Source organism: Manihot esculenta, chromosome 18 (genome assembly GCF_001659605.2).
Source record: "Manihot esculenta cultivar AM560-2 chromosome 18, M.esculenta_v8, whole genome shotgun sequence".
NCBI lineage: Eukaryota > Viridiplantae > Streptophyta > Magnoliopsida > Malpighiales > Euphorbiaceae > Manihot > Manihot esculenta.
In genome coordinates, this window is record NC_035178.2 from 30,322,568 (window position 1) to 30,339,575 (window position 17,008).

A 17,008-nucleotide genomic window follows, 5' to 3' on the forward strand; every position below is an offset into this window, starting at 1 on the left:
CTATAAAATTTAATGACCTGATTTGTCCACTGACACAGAAAATATTTATGTGCTTTTATATAACATGATTTCATTATATATGTCATGATTATTCCTAGTATACTTGAATGAATATATATGTTGTTATTCACCCACTGGGCATAAGCTCAGCGCATTGGACTTTTCCATGCACAGGTAATAGATAGAGGAAGCAACAGTTAGGAGGTCTGGTTCTGCATCAGCACAGAGACATCATCATAACCAGTCAGTCACAAGATTTGTACAGAGGTTGTTTATGGTTGGCATGTACATTAATAGTCTACCAAGAGTCTGTAAATGAGTGTTGTAAATAGTACAAATATATACAAATGTGTTGACTAATTTAAGTTATTATGTTCTATTTATGGATTTGATAATGTGAAATGAGCAAATATTGAGATTTTATGACTATTTTTCACAGAGATAATTGCTAATAAACAGGGGAGACTTTTGCGGTTTCTCCATTTAAAATTATTTTGTGAATCAACATGCATTTAAACAAACTAAAGAACAATTTATAAGGTCAAAGCTATCTTAAGTCCACATATGTAATTGCATATAGTATAGTATGTGGCATCCTTTACTAAGTTATTGTATAGACGGGTAAGGGGTGTTACATTATGAGAGAGGCTCATAATGCAAGATATAGCGTTCACCCCGGAGCCACCAAGATGTATCAAGATTTGAAGAAAGTTTATTGGTGGCCAGCGATGAAGAAAGAAGTGGCACAGTTTGTGTCAGCCTGCGAAGTGTGTCAGAGGGTGAAGCTGGAACATCAGAAGCCGGCTGGAATGCTTAACCCGCTACCTATTCCAGAGTGGAAATGGGAGAATATAGCTATGGACTTCATAGTGGGGTTACCGGCAGCGTCCAACAGATTGGACTCCATATGGGTGATTGTGGACAGACTCACCAAATCTGCTCACTTCATCCCTGTCAGGAGTGGCTATTCTGTGGACAAGTTGGCGCAGGTATATGTTGATGAGATCGTCAGGCTGCATGGGGTTCCTATTTCAATAGTGTCGGATAGAGGGCCCCAGTTCACCTCCAGATTTTGGCGGAGTCTGCAGAATGCCATAGGTACCAGGTTGGATTTTAGCGCTGCTTTCCATCCACAGACGGACGGACAATCAGAAAGGACCATCCAGACGATAGAGGATATGCTTAGAATGTGCGTGCTGGACTACAATAACAGCCATCATGCTAGCATCGGGATGGCTCCATATGAAGCTTTGTATGGGAGGAAGTGCAGATCACCTGTTTGCTGGGAAGAAGTTAGAGAAAAGGCCTTGGCAGAGCCTGAGCTAGTAGAGATTACCAGCAGGGTAGTACCCATAATCAGAGAGAGAATCAAGACTGCTGCGAGCAGACAGAATAGTTATGTAGACATCCGCAGAAGGCAGGTAGAGTTTCAGGAGGGGGATCTAGTATTGCTCAAGGTGTCTCCTATGAAGGGAGTGGTTAGCTTCGGGAAGAAAGGTAAACTAGCCCCACGATACATCGGACCCTTTGAAATCTTGCAAAAGATTGGGAATGTGTCGTACAAGCTAGATTTGCCTGCTTCAATGGAAAGAATCCATCCAGTTTTCCATGTTTCCATGTTAAGAAAATTCGTGTCAGATCCGAGCAAGGTTCTTAGTGAACCTGATGTGGAGATCCAAGAAGATCTCACCTATGTTGAACAGCCAGTACGGATCATAGACACCCAGATCAGGAAGCTGAGAAACAAGGAAATTCCGATGGTGAAAGTCCTATGGAACCACCACAATATGGAAGAATGCACTTGGGAGACACGGGAGTCCATGCTCCAGCAATACCCTTATCTTTTCTGAGGTTAGTTCCTTATGAGTTTTATGTGTTTTATGTGTATGATATGTTGTGTACCTTGCATGTGCTAGTTGAGGAACATTCGGGGACGAATGTTCTTAAGGGGGGGAGAATGTAATACCCGGTTAGACTCCGGTATCAGAATTCCTACCGTCCGGTGGAATCTCGGATGTCGGAAGCCTCTAGTAGGGTAGAAACATGTTTTCTTAAAATGTTTTAAAGTATTTCATGATTTTAAGTAAAGAAGAAATGAGTTTTTGAATGAAAACAACCTTGGAGGAAAACACAAGTTCGGCCGCCGAAACTCAAAGTTCGGCCGCCGAACATGCATGCATTTCGGGTGTGCCTTAGGCCCCCGAAGGCATAAGTGAGGGAAGTCCAAGTTCGGCCGCCGAACCTCAAGTTCGGCCGCCGAACATGGCATGCATGCGGAGGCACGTTCGGCCCCGAACATGGCCTGGCCAGCCACTATAAAAGGGTCCCTTACCAATCTTTGAGCTTTTCCTTCAAATCTTTCACGATTTTCACAAGTTTTCATCTTGTTTTGAAGATTTTCAAGTTTTCAGCAAGTTTTGGAGCTTTGAGGTTCAAGAACTCAAATCTCTCCCATCTCCGAGTTTAGGTCGAGTTTAGGTCGTCTCTCTCTCTATCTTCAAGAGGTAAGAGCCGATCTTAAGCTCATTGCATGTTTTAAGTAAGTTTTATGAAGATCTATGGGGTAGAATGCATGTTTAGCTTATGGTTAGGTTTATGAGCTTATGTTGTGTCTTTGAGCAATGCGTTGTTGTTGTGTGTTGTAGTTGGGGTTTAAGATAGTTTGAAGCCCCTAGGAGACAATGTATGTATATTTGCATGATTTGAATGAGTTATATGCATGTTGGTTTGAGAAGGAGAGGTTTTGTGCAAAGGGAACCAAGTTTCTGCCCTTTGGCAGAAACCAGATTCGGCAGCCGAAGGACTTTCGGCCGCCGAACCTACCTGGGAGGCAGGCCTTTCGGCTGCCGAAGTTGCCCCCGAAAAGAGACTTTCGTCTCTGTCTGGGACTTTCGGCCGCCGAAGGTGCCGCCGAACCTGCCCTGTCCAGCCTTCCTTTGCATGTTCTTGCATGGATGTTTTGAGGTGTTTTAGAGGGTTTTTGAGGGATGTTTTCAGAGTCATGTTATAGTATGTTTGGTCCCTCATTTGAGTCCACTTGTGTAGGTTCGGACCTGAGGAACCGAGGACCTCAGCAGTGAGTCAGCTGCTTCAGTCAGTGTCAGAGCTAGCCAGAGGTGAGTAGAATAACTCTTTATGTTTGAAGTAAATAAATCAGTCTTGAGCATGTTCATGCATCACGGATGCCATGTGATATTTTAGGTTGTTTGCATTAGAAATCACGAATATGTTGCATTGCATAATATGTTGTTGATGTGGATGAATGTTGAATGATCCATTAGCCCTCATATGTTATGACATGATGATATGATATGGAAGTCCAGGTGTGGCCTGCACTACGCCCCTGGCACTATGTAAGAGAAAGACCGGACGTGGCCTGCACTACGCCCCTGGCATGATTGGATTATGTAGAGGGCTAAATGGTGACAAGTTCATCCTTGATATGATTAGTTGTGATGTGATGCATTTCATGATAGCATGTGTTATAAATGCTTTATTATTATGCTCACTGGGCTCTAGTAGCTCACCTCTCTCCCAAATTCCCCAGGTTTGCAGCTACAGGGTAGACCAGGAGGTCAGCAAGAGTATTGAAGTTGTTTATATGTAATAGATAGAATGTGGACATGATGAAATTGTAAAAGTTATGAATAGTTATGTAATGTAATGATATTGAGGATTAGAGATTGTGCTTGACTGTATGTGTATGGTATCCCTTTTAATACATGATCTTAGAGGTTTTGTAATGCTTATGTAAACCAACTCAACACATGTTATGCCACCCATTGGGGGCATTGATGAGGTCCCACAGAGGGGCCAATGTTTATGATTTATGATTATGTTCAGTGCATGCACGGGTTGAGTTTGGTGTATGAATGAAAGAAAAGTTTTAATTTTTATGTATGTTGTTGATCATGTATGGGATTAAACAGGTTTTCAGGTTGCATGTCAGGCTTGCTACGGGTCCCGGCGGCCTTAAGCCGACCTGGATCCTAGCGCCGGTAGCGGTCCGATTTTCGGGTCGTTACAGATTCATTCTCGATGGGTAACTTATTTTGGAGCCTTTCATTATGTCATAAAACATAAGGCTGGCCATAGTAATAAGGTGGCAGATGCTTTGAGTATGAGGGCTGCACTGTTGATTACAGTTAATCATGAGGTTGTAGGTTTTAAATTTCTAAAGGTTTTGTATGCTATGGATGATGACTTTGCTGATATATGGGCTAGAGTCCAGGCTCACCAGCCTGCTGATGGGTTCTTGATACATGATGGCTTTCTTTTTTAGGAGAACAATTATTCATTCCTCGATCTTCTTTGTGGGAAAAACTAATTCGGGAGGTCCATGGAGGAGGTTTGAGTGGTCATTTGGGGCATGATAAAACTGTTGCTAGATTGGAGGAGCGCTTTTACTGGCCACGATTATAAAGAGATACAAGTCGGATGGTCCAGAAGTGCCCAGTTTGTCTGTAACGATCCGGAATCCGGACTGCTACCGGCGCTAGGATCCAGATCGGCTTAAGACCGCCGGGACCCGTAGCAAGCCTAACATACAACCTGTACACCTGTTTAATCCCATACATGATCAACACATACATAAAAATTTTGAACTTTCTCATTCATTTACCAAACTCAACCTGTGCATGCACAACTCATAATCATAATCCCCACACTGGAGCCCTCATCAAATGCTCCAATGGGGTAACATCACATAAATTAAGTTTGGTTTCCATAAAACATCATTAAACCATTACATTTGAAAGACCATGAAACAAAAGGGATTAACATACACTAGGGTCAAGCACAATTCTATCTCCAATACAATTCTTAATATTTCATGACTATTCAATACATTACATTACAATATTCTCATGTCCACAACTATCTATTGCATAACACTTCTATTGTTGCTGACCTCCTAGACTAGCCCGTACCTGCAAACCTGGGGTTAAGGGAGTGGGGTGAGCTACTAGAGCCCAGTGAGCAGAATAATAAAACATTATATTAAAAGTTCATGCTTTCATGAAATGCATCACATCACAAACAAATCACATTAAGGATAAACTTGTCACCAATAGTCCTCTCATATCCAATAGTGCCAGGGACGTAGAATGGGTCTTCTTGGACTTCCTCTTACATAACATATCATAACATTCCAATATGCCAGGGACGTAGAATGGGTCTTCCTGGACTTTCATACCATATCATCATCATATCATACCATATCATACGAGGACTAATGGATCATTCAACATTCATCCACATCAACAACATAATATGCAATGCAACATATTCGTGAATTCTAATGCAAACAACCTAATATATCTCATGGAATTCATGATGCGATGCAACATATTCGTGAATTCTAATGCAAACAACCTAATATATCTCATGGAATTCATGATGCGTGAATCATGCTAAAACTTTCATTATTTGCTTAAAAACGTAAAGAGTCATTCTACTCACCTCAGGCTAGCTCTGAAAGACACTGAAGCAGCTGTCTCACTGCTGGGGTCCTCGGTTCCTCGGGTCCGAACCTACACAGGTGGACTCAAATGAGGGACCAAATATACATGAACATGACTCTAAAATACTCCTCAAAAACCTCCTAAAACACCTTAAAATAATCATAGAAAACATGCAAAGGAAGGCTGAACAGAGCACTTTCGGCGGCAGGCTCGGCGGCCGAAAGTCTTCTAGAGCCGAAAGTCATGCACCTTCGGCGGCTGAAACTCCCTTCCAGAGCTGAAAGTCCTCTTTCGGGGGCAGGGTTCGGCAGCCAAAGGCTTGCCTCCACAGGCAGGTTTGGCGGCCGAAAGTCCCTTCGGCTGCCAAACCTGAGTTCTTCCAAAGGGCAGAACTCAACCTCCTTCATGCTCATTTGCCTCCCAAACCATTCAATCATGCATTTACCAATTCTACAACATGCAAACTCAACCCAACAAGCATATAGGGGTCTCAAACTAACCTAAACCCCAACCAAAACACATCAAACAAACATATACAACATACATTGCTCATAAACACAACATTAACCCAAAAACTCAATATAAACCTAAACATGCATTTCTACCCCATAAATCTTCATAAAACTTGTTTAAAACACACAAGGAAGGTTCGATCTAAGCTTACCTCTTGAAGATCGAGAGGAAAGACGATCCTAGCTTAGAGATGAGGAGAAATCAACTCTTTGGTCTCCAAGCTTCAAAACTTGCTCTTTTTGCGCAAATATCTTCAAATCAAGATAAAACTTGTTAAAACTCGAGATATTGGAGGAAAACATCAAAAAGCAACCATGGGAGAGCATGGACTCACCGTTGGCCGAAAATGGGGAGAAAACTCACCCGTTTCGGCCATAAAGCCCTTAAATAGGGGTTGGCCAGACTACCTTCGGCAGCCTAAAGTGCCTCCAAAACTCATGCAAGTTCGGCGGTCGAACATGAGGTTTGGCGGCCGAACCTTTGCCTCTTTTGGAAGCCTAACTTGCCCCCCTAAACCATCCAATGTTCGGCGGCCGAACCTGGAAATGCCTCCATAGTCTTTTTCATTCAAAACTCAATTTCTTTCTTACTTAAAATCATAAAATACATTAAAACATTTTATAAAAACATGATTTTACCCTTCTAGAGGTTTCCAACATCCGAGATTCCACCGGACGGTAGAAATTCCGATATCGGAATCTAGCCGGGTATTACATTCTCCCCCCTTTAAGAACATTCGTCCCCGAATGTTCCTCAACTAGCACATGCATAACATACAACATATCATACACATAAAACACACATAAAACTAACCTTAGAAGAGATGAGGATATTGCTGGAGCATGGACTCCCGTGTCTCCCAGGTACACTCTTCGATATTGTGGTGATTCCAAAGGACTTTTACCATCGGGATTTCCTTGTTTCTCAACTTTCTGATCTGGGTGTCTAGGATCCGTACTGGCTGCTCAACATAGGTGAGATCTTCTTGGATCTCCACATCAGGCTCGCTAAGAACCTTGCCCGGATCTGACACGAACTTCCTTAACATGGAAACATGGAAGACCGGATGGATTCTCTCCATAGAAGCAGGTAAATCCAACTTGTACGATACATTCCCAATCTTTTGCAAGACTTTAAAGGGTCCGATGTACCGCGGAGCTAGTTTACCTTTCTTCTCGAACCGAATCACCCCTTTCCTCGGAGACACCTTGAGCAATACCAAATCTCCCTCCTAAAACTCTACTTGCCTTTTGCTGATATCTGCATAACTCTTTTGCCTGCTTGTAGCAGTCTTGATCCTTTCTCTGATTATGGGCACCACTTTGCTGGTGATCTCTACAAGCTCAGGCCCTGCCAAGGCCCTTTCTCCAACTTCCTCCCAGCAAACAGGCGACCTGCACTTCCTTCCATACAAAGCTTCATACGGAGCCATCCCTATGCTAGCATGATGACTGTTATTGTAAGCAAACTCCACCAAAGGTAGATGCTGCCTCCAAGAACCGCCAAAATCTAGCACACACATTCTGAGCATATCCTCTATTGTCTGGATGGTCCTCTCTGACTGTCCGTCCGTCTATGGATGGAAAGCAGTTCTAAAATCCAACCTGGTACCCATAGCATTCTGCAGACTCCGCCAAAATCTGGAGGTGAACTGGGGTCCTTTATCAGACACTATTGAAACAGGAACCCCATGCAACCTAACAACCTCATCAACATACACCTGCGCCAACTTGTCCACATAATAGCCACTCCTGACAGGGATGAAGTGAGCAGATTTGGTCAGTCTGTCCACAATCACCTATATGGAGTCCAATCTGTTGGACGTTGCCGGTAACCCCACCACGAAGTCCATAGCTATATTCTCCCATTTTCACTCTGGAATAGGTAGCGGGTTGAGCATTCGAACCGGCTTCTGATGTTTCAGCTTCACCCTTTGACAAATTTCGCAGGCTGACACGAACTGTGCCACTTCCCTTTTCATAGCTGGCCACCAATACACTCTCTTCAGATCCTGATACATTTTGGTGGCTCTAGGGTGAACACTGTATCTAGCATTATGAGCCTCCCTCATAATGTCTCCCTTTAAACCCATGTCGTCTGATACACACAATCTATTCCCATAGCGGAGGATCCCCTTGCTGTCAAATCTGAACTCTTCGTTCTTGCCTGACTGAACAGTCCTGGCAATCTTTACTAACTCTGGGTCCTCATGCTGTTTCTGAGCCACCTGCTCCAGAAACACGGGTGCCACTCTCATCTGGGCAATCAAAGCACTTGTACGAGACAACTCTAACTGTAGACCTTCATTAATGAGCTCGAAGAACTGCCTCACCACTGGTCTTCTCTCTGCTGAAATATGGGATAAACTGCCAAGTGATTTCCGGCTTAAGGCGTCTGCCACAACATTCGCCTTACCCGGATGGTACTGAATCTTGCAATCATAGTCACTAAGCAACTCTACCCATCTTCTATGCCTCAGATTCAATTCTCTCTGACTCAAGATGTACTGCAGGCTCTTATGATCTGTGAAGATCTCACATTTTACCCCATAAAGGTAATGCCTCCACATCTTGAGTGCAAAGATCACCGCTGCCATTTCTAGGTCATGTGTAGGGTAATTCAACTCGTGCTTCTTCAGCTGCCTAGAAGCATAAGCAATCACCCTTTCATTCTGCATCAGCACACAGCCCAGTCCCACACGGGACGCATCACAATACACTATGAAGTCTTCATTACTAGTTGGCAGAGCTAACACCGGTGCCGACGTCAACCTCTTCTTTAGCTCTTCAAAGCTCTCTTCACACTGGTCGGTCCACACAAACCTCTGGTTCTTCTTAGTCAGTTTGGTCATAGGAGCTGCAATCTTAGAGAAGTCCTGAACGAACCTCCTGTAGTAACCTGCCAAACCCAAGAAGCTCTTGATCTCTGTTACTGTAGTGGGTCTAGGCCAGTTAGCTACAGCTTCCACTTTCTTGGGGTCCACTTCGATTCCATTTTCTGACACAACGTGCCCCAATAATGAAATGCTCCTCAACCAGAACTCACACTTGGAGAACTTGGCATACAAGCCGTGTTCTCTCAAGGTTTGCAGAACTAACCTCAGATGATGGGCATGCTCCTCTGCATTCCTAGAATACACTAAGATATCATCTATGAAGACAATAACAAAGTGATCCAGGTATTGGCTAAACACTCTGTTCATGAGATCCATGAATGCTGCAGGGGCATTGGTTAACCCGAATGGCATCACAAGGAACTCATAGTGCCCATATCTGGTCCTGAATGCTGTTTTCGGCACATCCTCTTCTCTTATACTCAGCTGATAGTACCCAGATCTTAGATCTATTTTGGAGAAACAACCCGCTCCTGCTAGCTGGTCGAATAGATCGTCGATCCTCGGCAACGGGTACTTATTCTTGGTAGTGACTTTGTTCAACTGCCTGTAGTCGATACAAAGTCTAAGGGATCCATCTTTCTTTTTCACAAACAGCACTGGAGCACCCCAAGGTGAGGTGCTCGGTCGGATGAAGCCCTTATCTACCAGCTCTTGCAACTGCTCTTTAAGCTCCTTCAATTCTACTGGTGCCATCCTGTAGGGAGGGATAGAGATCGGTCTGGTTCCAGACATCAATTCAATTTCAAACTCTATCTCCCTAGCAGGTGGTAAACCTGGCAGCTCGTCTGGGAAACGTCTAAAAACTCTCTGACCACGGGCACTGATGCGGGCTCTCTGACATGACTATCCAGCTCTCTCACATGAGCTAGAAAACCCTGACAACCCCTCCTGAGCAGCCTACGAGCCTGTAGGGCTGATATCAAACCTCTAGGTGTACCCCTCCGGTCTCCTCTGAAGTCAACCTCTGACCTATCCTGACATCTGAACCTGACTACCTTGTCTCTGCAGTCCAAGGTAGCACCATGGGTAGATAGCCAATCCATCCCTAGAATGACGTCAAAATCTGTCAAATCTAGAACCACAAGGTCGGCAGAAAGGCATCTCCCCTCAATAAAAACTGGACTACACTGGTAGACTGACTTTGCCACTGACGGGTCACACTTGGGTCCACTGACCCATAGGGGACACTCTAACCCAGAGACCATCAAACCCAACCTCTCGATGGCCCTCGGAGCAATGAAAGAATGAGATGCACCAGGGTCCATTAAGGCATAAACATCTGAATAACCAATGATGAGATTACCTGACACCACGGTGTTTGATGCATTTGCCTCTTGCTGTGTCATGGTGAAGATTCATGCTGGAGCTGATGGACCTTCACCCCTGAAACCCGCTGAAGAAGAGGCTGCCCCTCTCCCTCTGCCTCTGCCACTAGCCTAAGTCACGGCTGGAGCTACTGGCTGAGCCACACTACTAGAAGCTGTCTGTTGGGACTGTGCCACAAAAGCTGCTCTAGGACACTCCCGTGCCATATGTCCCTCATGCCCACATCTGAAGCAGGCTGTCGTCCCAAACCGACATACTCTCTTGTGCGGCTTTCCACACTTCATACATACTGCATTATCTGCACCTGAGCTCGAGCCACTCCCTAATCCTAGACCTGACTTGATCTTGTTCCAGAACTTGTTCTTCTTTGACTTATTGGTGGTATTACCCCACCTCTTACTGCCTGAACTCAGAGAAGAAGGGTCTAACTTTTCCCCACCTGGGGTCTTGGAACCAGAAGGCTGTGCCACTGACTGCTTAACTTTTCCCTCGATTATTGCACTAGCCTCCATCCTCCGAGCCATATCCACTATGGTATGGAAACTCTCCCTCTCTGCTGACTGGATCAAGGAGGAATACTTAGAATGGAGCCTCATGATATACCTCCTTGACTTCTTCTGGTCTGTGTCCAGATTTTGCCCAGCAAACGGCAATAGCTCCAAAAACCTGTCTGTATACTCATCCACACTCATCTCATCCGTCTGCCTCAACTGTTCAAACTCGATCATTTTCAGCTCCATTGAACTGTCAGGGAAAGCCCATCCTGCAAACTCATTCGCAAACTCCTCCCATGAAAGACTATCCAACCTCGGGCTCACATAGTTTTTGAACCACTCTCAGGCCTTCTTGCACTTCAGTGTGAATCTAGCCATCTGAATGGCTCTACTGTCATCAGCTCCTATCTCATCTGTAATCATCTTGACCCTCCCAAGGTACTCAAACGGGTCATCACCTGTTTCAAACTGGGGAGCACCCAGCTTCATGTAATCGGTCATCTTGACCTTGCTCCCTCCAGATGAGCTAGGCTTAGGTACTTGGGTTTCTGAGACCATGGGTTCTGCTGGTGGTGGAGGAGGTGCAGCATCCCCTGGGGTAGGGTTTGCTGGACCTGGATAAAAGGATGGGGGTGGGTATATGGGGTACTGTGAGTATGGTGGGTAGAAAGGTGGGTATGGCATGTGAGAGTGATAAGGGTTAAAGCTGGGGTAATCTGATGTACCTCCCATCGAATACCCAGGATTTTGTGAAAAGGGTGGGTACTGGGGTGGCTGAACAAATCCCGAGGCCTGAGTGCCTCCTTGAGACTCTCCCATACCCTCTTCACACCTACTCACTCCAAGACTGCCATCCCTCCTCTGGTCCACATCCATATCATTCCCCACATCTTCCGACATTTCACCCTATACTGTCCCCCTTCTGCTCACATCAAAAGACCTTCTAGGGTCCCTTGATGCTCTTTCCCTGCTAGACCTGTAGGACATTGCCCTAGGCAATGCAGGAGGACGGGCATCCGTGCCCTCGTCCTGGGGTGGCACTCCAGTCAATCGTGCAGATCGACGAGTTCCTCTCATCTTGATTACTGAAAACAACACCCGACACATAAACATTAGCATCAAATGGTTCATGTGCAAGCATATGAACCCGCATCACATACATCACATACATAGCATATCATTAATGCACATGCATATAATCATGGCATTTCACATTATCATTCAAGACAGGACTCTACATCCTATCCTAGTGGACATGATTTTCCTATTGTGCTTGACCTTCTAGAACATCTATGAGCCCGACATTCTCTATAGGTCTGATCATATGAACCTAGGGCTCTAATACCAATCTGTAACAACCCGAAATCCGGACCGCTACTGGCGTTAGGATCCAGATCGGCTTAAGACCGCCGGGACCCGTAGCAAGCCTAACATACAACTTGTAAACCTGTTTAATCCCATACATGATCAACACATACATAAAAATTTTGAACTTTCTCATTCATTTACCAAACTCAACCTGTGCATGCACAACTCATAATCATAATCCCCACACTGGAGCCCTCATCAAATGCTCCAATGGGGTAACATCACATAAATTAAGTTTGTTTTCCATAAAACATCATTAAACGATTATATTTGAAAGACCATGAAACAAAAGCGATTAACATACACTAGGGTCAAGCACAATTCTATCTCCAATACAATTCTTAATATTTCATGACTATTCAATACATTACATTACAATATTCTCATGTCCACAACTATCTATTGCATAACACTTCTATTCTTGCTGACCTCCTGGACTAGCCCGTACCTGCAAACCTGGGGTTAAGGGAGTGGGGTGAGCTACTAGAGCCCAGTGAGCAGAATAATAAAACATTATATTAAAAGTTCATGCTTTCATGAAATGCATCACATCACAAACAAATCACATTAAGGATGAACTTGTCACCAATAGTCCTCTACATGTCCAATAGTGTTAGGGACGTAGAATGGGTCTTCCTGGACTTCCTCTTACATAACATATCATAACATTCCAATATGCTAGGGACGTAGAATGGGTCTTCCTGGACTTTCTCTTACATAGTGCCAGGGACGTAGAATGGGTCTTCCTGGACTTCCATACCATATCATCATCATATCATACCATATCATACGAGGACTAATGGATCATTCAACATTCATCCACATCAACAACATAATATGCAATGCAACATATTCGTGAATTCTAATGTAAACAACCTAATATATCTCATGGCATTCATGATGCGTGAATCATGCTAAAACTTTCATTATTTGCTTAAAAATGTAAAGAGTCATTCTACTCACCTCAGGCTAGCTCTAAAAGACACTGAAGCAGCTGTCTCATTGCTGGGGTCCTCGGTTCCTCGGGTCCAAACCTACACAAGTGGACTCAAATGAGGGACCAAACATACATGAACATGACTCTAAAATACTCCTCAAAAACCCCCTAAAACACCTTAAAATAATCATAGAAAACATGCAAAGGAAGGCTGAACAGAGCACTTTCAGCGGCAGACTCGGCGGTCGAAAGTCCTTCCAGAGCCAAAAGTCATGCACCTTCGGCGGCACTTTCGGCGGCCAAAGGTTCTCTCCCGAGACGAAACTCATGCATGTTCGGCAGTACCTTCGGCGGTCGAAACTCCCTTCCAGAGCCGAAAGTCCTCTTTCGGGGGCAGGGTTCGGCAGCCAAAGGCTTGCCTCCACAGGCAGGTTCGGCGGCCGAAAGTCCCTTCGGCTGCCGAACCTGAGTTCTTCCAAAGGGCAGAACTCAGCCTCCTTCATGCTCATTTGCCTCCCAAACCATTCAATCATGCATTTACCTATTCTACAACATGCAAACTCAATCCAACAAGCATATAGGGGTCTCAAACTAACCTAAACCCCAACCAAAACACATTAAACAAACATATACAACATACATTGCTCATAAACACAACATTAACCCAAAAACTCAATATAAACCTAAACATGCATTTCTACCCCATAAATCTTCATAAAACTCGTTTAAAACACACAAGGAAGGTTGGATCTAAGCTTACCTCTTGAAGATCGAGAGGAAAGATGATCCTAGCTTGGAGATGGAGAGAAATAAACTCTTTGGTCTCCAAGCTTCAAAACTTGCTCTTTTTGCTCAAATATCTTCAAATCAAGATAAAACTTGTTAAAACTCGAGAGATTGGAGGAAAACATCAAAAAGCAACCATGGGAGAGCATGGACTCACCGTTGTCCGAAAATGGGGAGAAAACTCGCCCGTTTCGGCCATGCAGCCCATAAATAGGGGTTGGCCAGACCACCTTCGGCAGCCTAAAGTGCCTCCAAAACTCATGCAAGTTCGGCGGCTGAACATGAGGTTCGGCGGCCGAACCTTTGCCTCTTTCGGAAGCCTAACTTGCCCCCCTAAACTATTTAATGTTAGGCGGCCGAACTTGAGGTTCGGCGGCCGAACCTGGAAATGCCTCCATAGTCTTTTTCATTCAAAACTCAATTTCTTTCTTACTTAAAATCATAAAATACATTAAAACGTTTTATAAAAATATGATTTTACCCATCTAAAGGTTTTCGACATCCGAGATTCCACCGGACGGTAGAAATTTTGATATCGGAGTCTAGCCGGGTATTACATTATCAAAGTCAGAAGGGACATTCGCAGAATACGGGCTTATACACTCCACTGCCTATTCTAGCATATCCTTGGGAGGACTTGTCTATGGATTTTGTTCTTGATCTTCCATGTACTCAACGTGGATCTAATTCCATTTTTTGTTGTTGTTGACAGGTTCTCCAAAATGGCGCATTTCATTCCTTACAAGAAAACTAATAATGTTTCTCATGTGGCAAAACTGTTTTTCCAGGAGATTGTTCGCTTACATGGCGTCCCTAAGACTATTACTTCTGACAGAGATGTGAAGTTTCTAGCTTACTTTTGGGTGACTTTATGGAAATGTTTTGGAACTGAACTTCGATACAGCAGTACTGCCCATCCCCAAACTGATGGACAAACTGAGGTGGTGAACCACACTCTTGGAAATCTTCTGCGCTTCATCTACAGTAACAAGAAAACTACTTGGGATCTTGCTCTTGCCCAAGTAGAATTTGCTTACAATAGTTTTGTCCACAGCTCCACAAAGATATTACCATTTGCAATTGTGTGTAGAAAAGTCCCAGTACATACAGCTTATCTTATTGCCCTTCCTATAGGTTCTCACAATAATATTGCAGCAAGCAACTTGGCAAAGCAGCATGTGGATGTTTTCAAACAGATACAACGATGACTCACAGAAGCTAATGACAAATATAAAGCTACAGTTGATAAACATAGGCGTTTCACGTCCTTCAATGTCAATGACCAAGTTATGGTGTATTTATGCAAGGAGCGTGGTGGAGGATAGAAAAAGCTTGACGTAAAAAAGATTGGTCCATTCCGGATCATTCAAAAGATTAATGACAATACTTATGTTCTTGACCTCCTAAATGAGATGAAAATTTCGAAGACGTTTAACGCGGCGGATCTGTTTCAATACTACCCTGCTGATGAGAACTCGATACAGAGCAACTAGTCTTGACTTTACGGCAAACTTGGACCGGGCCTAACTTTTGCTGCCGACTTCCGATGGAGACCCTTGATAGCTTTTCAGAAAGGGAATTTTGGAAAGGAAATCCCATTGTTTAGGGGGTCAATTTTGCATTTTAATTATTATTTTTTGGATATTTTTATAATTTTGCATATTAGGTTTATTTTTTCTGTTATAAATAGCCTTCCTTGGCTATTAGAGACTCACTTTTCAATCTTTAAAAAATTTCAATAAGATTTTTTGGCTTCTAGCCTATCTTTCTCTTTTATCGTCTTAGCCAAGCGATATTGGCTAAAACTCATGACAGAGTCTAAATAGTCCTTTATCATATTGATATCAGAGCAAAGTTTGACCATTGCAGACAATCAAGAGGCACGACTCGCTGCAATTGAGGCATCTATGGTAGAATTGAGGAGATGATCGAATAGCTGGCCCTGCACCAGGGAATCCACCAACCAGCCTCCGCCGCACACCCCCAGCCAGTTGCCAATCCTGTGGCCACCAATCTTGTGGTCGCCAATCCTGTGGCTGCAAATCCCTAACAGAATTATCAGGAAGGTTACAAGATGAAGATAGACTATCAAAACTTTTTTGGTTCATTGGACGTGGAATCTGTTCTTGATTGGATGGTAGAGGTTGAACGTTTCTTCAAAATTATGAACGTGGAAGAGGATCGCAAGGTTCTGATTGTAGCCTATAAGTTAAATGAGGGTGCAGCAGCCTAGAAGAACTCGGTTAAAAATAAACTCTATCAGAAGAGGTTGGAACCCATACGAAATTGGGTGTTGATGACACAGATGATTGAATAGTGGTTCTTGCCTAGCGATCACGCTTAGATTTTGTATAACCAGTATCATGACTGTGTACAGGGGAATCAAAGGGTGGATGAATATACCGAGGAGTTTTTTAGGTTGCAGGCGAGGTGTAAAAACTGTGAGAATGAAGCCCAGTAGGTTGCTCATTATCAGAGGGGCCTAAATCACGAAATTTGTTGTATGATGGGAGTAGTTGTGATTTTTACTTTGGTAGACGCCATTGAGATGGCCAAAAGAGCAGAAGAGCGTGTTGATTGGCATCCACGATAGCAGTATAGCCGAAATTTTAATTACATAAATTATGATTTAACATGGACGCAGCAGAATAGAGGCAATTATAGCGGGCAACCTTCTAAGGTTGTAAATTCTAGCAATCCTTAGAATACCATGGTAGAAAGGAGAGGCAGTAAGGGAAAAGCAGTCACCACTACAGCAGACAAAGGAGGAAGAACCAATCCTTATCAGAACCCAACGGGAGACATATGTTACCGCTATAGGCAACCTGGTCATCGATCGAATAATTATCCAGAATGTAGAGGAGTTAATAGTGATCGCCGATAAGTTAATGTGGTTGAGTAGGTGGATGAATAAGAGGAAGTGGATGACGATGATGGATCTATTGCTGGTTCTGAAGATGAAGTGGTCACCTATGTGGTCAAGAAAATCTTATGCTCGACAAAACAGGAGGATGAGATGCAAAGGAGGAAGATTTTCTAGGCAAAGTGTCGAGTAGGAGAGGCAATTTGCAGGCTAATTATAGATAGCTGCAGTTGTGAGAATTTGATAGCTAAGCAATTAATGGAGAAATTACAATTGCCTGCACAGCCGCTCGTACCCTTCGCCATACAAAGTCGGATGGATTAAGGAAGGTCCGACAATTAAGGTCAACAAAATTTGCAGTGT